The following is a 6,258-nucleotide window of genomic DNA, read 5'->3' as shown; positions in this document are numbered from 1 at the left end:
AGACTAGATTCGAAACACATGGAATTTCAGCCCAAGGACAAAAATTAATTTTGGAGGTGTCCTCAGGGGATACAGTCCAGGGAGTTTTTGTACATAAGGCATTTATTGTGCATGTGTGATTCATTCCTCATGGTTGTTTATGCACTCTTTAGATGACTTCATGATCCTCCAGTTTTGTTCTGGGGTTTTTTCACTTCCCTGTTTTTGCTTTATTTTGCTTTGAGTTTAGTGGGATATTATTTTAGAAAATGGCACTGTTTCTTCTGGTGTGTTTGAGCTATTCTGTTATAGTACAGCTCGACCTAGAGGTTATATCATGGAAAAGCAGGAAAGGACACCCTCCTTGTGTAGAGCTCAGATCTCAGTTCTGTGACAAAACTGAAAGTAGATATTTCTATTATATCATCATCATCATCATCATCATCTGTATAGTGCCCCATAGCCAAAGCTTTCTGGACAGTTTACAAAAGATTAAAATATTTAAAAAATTAACAACTTCCTATAGAAAAGCTTTGAGTCAGACCATTGGTCCATCTAGCCCGATATTGTCAACACAGACAGGTGGTGACTCTCCAAGATTTAAGACATGGGTTTTTCAAGCCCTACCTGGACATGCCGTTTTTTTCAAGCCCTACCTGGAGATTGAACCTGGGATGTTCTGCATGCAAACCAGATGCTCTACCATTGAGCCACAGTCCCTCCCAGTATCGTATTGATACTGTCAAAGGTAAGTGGTGGAGATGGTTAAATGATTTATTTTCAAAACACACCTTTCTTTCAAAACATACATTCTTAAAATGTGATTTGACACTTGGAGAACTGTGTCGGAACATTTGGGATGTGTGAAAGCCAGTGAATAACTAAATTCTGATTCACCTATTAGTCTGTGAGGTGCTGATCAGGTCAATTCATCTTGGAATACGTGAAGATGAAATTGTACAAGACTATTTAATTTAAAGTAAAGAAAGCAAGAAAATGTCATTCTCTCTTTCTTCTGAAGAGAGTTTATTCCACCACCATGGATGCCAGATAGGATGGAGGGCAAAGACCTTGAGTTCTGAGTACCTTTTGGTCTAAATCAGGGTGGTTTCCATCCTCCATCACAATGAAACTCAGATATATTAAGACTTTGCATTGCTACTGAAATCGTTCCCAACTCATGCACTGTAGCATCGAGTACTATTAGATAAAGTTATAAACATTCAACTTTTAGAAATTCAGTAGGCAGTAGCTCCTTATCTGGTATTTGCACCTGAATTTCATAGTGAGCTGTAAAATCTGCTTAGGTCAGATATTCTGTCTGGCAATGAGAGGAAAAGATGGAATTGCATGTTTGAGGAAATCTTGATAAAACATTTTTTAGGAGAGGAAAAACAACAACAACTCCCATATATTTCCTTGCTAAAACGACAGGGGAAAGCTTTCCTCTAGTATAAGAAGATTTCCCCCTCCAGGGGTCTAATCCTTGCTAAATTGACTTAAGAGTTAAGAGATTTGCCATTTGCTTGACTATTTCTAATATGAAGGCGGATCATTTAATGTAAATAGGTTTAATTGCATCCTTGCCGGCAATTCTGTAACAACTATAATCAAATAAGGTTGAATAATCTACTCTCAAGTTTCCTTTGAAAGTAAACAAAGGGGCTTTTGACTTTAAATCCAACTGCAGTGGGAACAGATTAAACAATGGAGAGAGATGAAACAATGGAGCTGAGAGAGGTATTTACAGAATAGGTGGGACGTTTCAGAAGGTATGTCTATATTAGAATGCTGTCAGGATTTGGTGGTAGTGGTGGTGATGGTGGTGGAGCCTCTGTCAATGACTGGTTGAGTTGCTCTAAAGCAGTGGAGGGCAACTTCAAGGTTTTGGTGTCCAATTTAAATGCCTGGAGGCTGCACTCCCATAGCCGCACACCACCAAGTTTTTAGGCTACTGTCATGGTTTGCCACTGAAATTTGGCAGCAAACCACTAATTGCTTTGCTGCTGCCACTACCACAGCACATTCAATCATGGCTACAATTAAGTCCATACAGAAACAAGGCTGCCAAAAGAACCTTGAAAGAAAGGGTTGGTGCACAGCTTAATGAAACAGGAAAGCATAGTGCACAGTTTAATGCAACGTTGCTTTGTTTTCTGGTCTGAACAATCTAGGAAAACTGAATATGTTCCAAGTACATCAAGGCACAACCTTTGGTCAGTCTAATATAGGGATAGGAGAATCAGCAAATGAGGTTCTCCATTTTCCACCTCGTAGCGTTGTTCACCTCATCACCAAAACCAAACTTTGAGCTTGTTTTTTTTTTCTGTTTTTCAAATGGAAAAAGTCTGCATCCAGGTGCACTTTTTTTAAAAAAAGTATTCACCCAAATGTGCAATTCCCCCATTGACGAAAGAATGAAAATACACACCTTTTTCTTTTAATGCACATTTTAAAGTGTGCATTTTTCCAGTGAACACATTTTATTTTAACATGATCACAAGCTCAGGAATATGCAATCTAGGCCCTCTTTATTTAATTGGGTAATTCACCCCTCCTGGATCTGCATGTGAGAGTGTAGGAATCTAATTAATCCTTTCTCCAAGGCAACTAGCCTGCCAAACCAGGAGTCAGATAAAACCCAATTCCATTCTTTGGCTACACTTGCATGCTTAGGGGAACCACCCCATTTCACCCATGCTCAGAGCTGCACAACCCTAAGTATGTGAGACAGAGAGATCCCCAAAGGCAAGACATATATCCTGAGTCATGAGCCACACAGCCCAATGGGGATCAGGCCTCAGAACTTGCCAGTCAACATAAGATGCCAACGAGTGGTCACTAAACCTGATGTCCTAAGATTCCCGCACAATTCTGCCCATTCCAAACAACCTATTTACCCACCCTTGACTAAATTAAATACCAATATGGAGCTGTACACAATAGCTGACCCATGGGAGGTGAAATTCCTACTCAGCCCCCCCCTTTCCAAAGGGAGTGACTGGCTAATCCCATACTAGTTATAGGGTGGGAGACAGAGGCCAGGGAGCATGGAGAGCATGCCTTTATAGGCTTGTCCCACCCATGCTTGATGCATCCACGTGCCCAAGGCACTTTGAGCGTTCTTTCCTCCTCCTCCCCACCCACAAATGTCCCCTCCTGCCCAAGTCATACTGACAGGGCAGGAATAGGCAAACCGAAACAAAATTCTTGTACATCCTTAGTCTGGTGCTACTGTATGAGTGGCCACTGAGAAGCCATTCAGATAACCTAAGTGAAGGGCTGAGTAGATCAGTGTAGAGTTCTGTAAACATTCATTTGCCTTCCCATGTCTTCATTCTGCAACTCAACCCACATTTAACAAAGTAGCTTCAAAGCTGTCAAAAATATGTTTGTGCAGCAAATAGGCACAGGGTTGCTCTACATGAGTCTATTCGACCACTATAACTACACAAATTTGGGCATCTGAACTGGCTCTGAGACTGCAATGTACGCAAGATGGTGGAGATCCAAAATTGCTCTACCACCACCACCACCTGCACTGTGAGATTTTCTGCATATAAAATTCTGTACATAACTACAAATTCTTTTTATTGCTTTTAAAAAAGCATCAGTACTTATGGAACAACTTATTTAAACAACCAGAGCTTCTTTGAGGCTGTGTGAAATACACTGACTTTGCTGACAGCTAGCTATGTGTAGCTGTCTTTTATTGTCTATGGACTTTTCACCCAACTCCAATATTTTAATTATCTCTCATACAAGGAAGTGCTGCACTCAGTCAATCAATGTCTGCATATTTCCTTAAAAATATGAAGAAATGGTAATCACTGTTTTTCTCCCTTGGAAACAAGATATTACATGGTTTCTCTAGAGAGAATTTTGATGATTATATTAGAGGAAATATTGTAGCAGCAGATAATGCTATGCAAGAGTGTAATCAATTAGACTTTATGGTTTTCAACCATGAAATAAGTTATCTAATATGTTATATTTTTCAGGTACCAAAATTAATTCCTGGCCCACCCACACTTTTTAAAATGAATTTATGTTTCGATTGTATATATGGGTCAGGGATGTCACAGGTGCACGAATCTGACAGACATGGGCAAGTTCACTCATCTCTATGATTGGCTATATTGTATGTAAATGTGGCTATCTTTGGGAGATAAGGCTATCAATACTTACTACTCATGATGTCCTCCAGTATCAGAGGCAGTATGGCCTTAGCTAGACCTAAGGTTTATCCCGGGATTGTCCTGGGGTCATCCCTGTTCATGTAAATGGCACACAGGATATCCCAGGAGCAGGCAGGGATGACACTGGGCCGATCCTGGGATAAACCTTAGGTCTAGCTAAGGCCTAAATCTCTGAATACCTGTTGTTGGAAGAACACCTGTTTACTCAACCCTTGTTCCTGCTGGCTGATTAAATTAGTCAAGGTGGGATTTTTGCCATGGTTAAGAGAGGTCATCAATGCCTCTTTCTGAAAGGGGCGTGTTCCCTATTGCTTAAAAGAGGCAATCGTAAGACCCTCTTTGAGCAAGTAAAGTTAACTAACCATAGGCCACTCTCAAATGTACCATTTGTGGCAAAGGATCCACCATGCAACTATTTTAGCTATTTTGAAAAAGCCATGTGAGCACTGCTCTGGGTTCTCTGCCTGTGCTCCTATGGAATGGGGGGCATCGATACCAATCCAACAGGAAGAGTAAATATAACTGAATACAGATAGTTGTAAATCATGAAGAGAGGCAATTTTGTGTGTGCTGTGGTCTATCTAGGTAGATAGTAACAAGAGATGTTGACTTGATTTTATCTTTGCAAGATCTCTGCAAATTAAAACTGTAATGAATGCACTTACTGAAGCATAAGCAAAAGAATATTAAGGCTCCAACATAATTTTTCATTTTATTAAAAGTTTGGAATGGTGTTGTTTTTTCTCCTTATCAATTCTACAGTGCAGTGAAGGAAAGATATTAGCCATTATTATTATTAGTGAGTTTTGTATATATTTAGAGAGCAATCTACATATGTAATGTCACTGGGGAGTAATGCAGGCAAGGAATTATAAGAGATCAAAAAGGATTGCTGTGGAATGTGTCCAGAATCCTAAAATCTGTGTAGAAGCCCCCCATTTTAATGAGGTATTAGACACAGATAGAAAATAGCAGAACAGATTGCTGGAAACAAAAACAAAATGCTAAATGCATTTTCCCGTAATTCCTAGGAAAGCATTTTTCCATGTTCCAAAGCCCAGACAAAGGCAGACATTTTGGTCCCATAAACACTATGTTCCAGTATAGGGCAAACTGTTTCCATTTAAATCCATTGCTATTTGGAGTGTAACCAAATCCTATTCCAATCAGCAAGGATGAATAATATTGACTACCTTACAAGCTTAATTATGAATTACTTAAAGGTCCAAGCTTGATGTGACAGGGGCAGATCCACGTGTTTAAACATGAACCTGCTCAAATCACACAATGCGGGAGGTACAGGAGTAGTGTCACACTTGACATCCTCAGGCAGCTACCAGAGCCCAGCCCTGGCACTTACCATGGGCCTTGCTTTTAAAAAGCATCTGAGTCCATGAGCTGCCATTTTAATTTCTCACAATGCTCCAGAGTGACACTCCCAGAGGGACCTTGTGGGAAATTAAAATGTCAGCACCTGGACCCAGCTGCCTGGCATTCATTGAAGCACTATTAGAAGAGATTTGCCATTTGGACAGTATAGGCCCCTTCCAACTCTACTTTTCTGTGATTCTATATAATAAATAAATAAATAGGACACTATCATTCTCCCAGCCACTGTTAACCTCCCCTCTCTCCATTTCGATTCCCCCCTTGTATCATACCTTCCAGTATTGTAGTTCTGTACTCATGTCCTGCTTGTGGGTTCCTCATGGGCAGCGGGTTGGCTACATGTGAGCCGAATGCTGGACTAGATGGACCCTTGGTCTGATCCTGCATGACTCTTATGTTCTCATAGGGAATGAAAGGCTTCAAAGGAGAAAAGTTGCAGGTGTGAGAAGAATTAGCGGTCTCCTTTAGCTATTAAAACCAGATTGCAGCCGTGTTCAAACAAACACATGCTGCATCATGTCTGTTTTGTCCCCAAGCTGAAAGGCTCTTTCTAGTAGTAATATATTGATATTGATGATGATGATGATGATGATGATGATGATGATGATGGAGGATTTAATAGAAATGTGGGAGGGAAGATGGACAGAGATAATCAAGATACTGAGAAGTGGGTTCTTTGTCTCCCCACCCC

This window comes from Elgaria multicarinata, chromosome 1 (assembly GCF_023053635.1).
Source record: "Elgaria multicarinata webbii isolate HBS135686 ecotype San Diego chromosome 1, rElgMul1.1.pri, whole genome shotgun sequence".
Classification (NCBI taxonomy): Eukaryota; Metazoa; Chordata; class Lepidosauria; order Squamata; family Anguidae; genus Elgaria; species Elgaria multicarinata.
Note: the sequence above shows the minus strand (reverse complement) of the source record.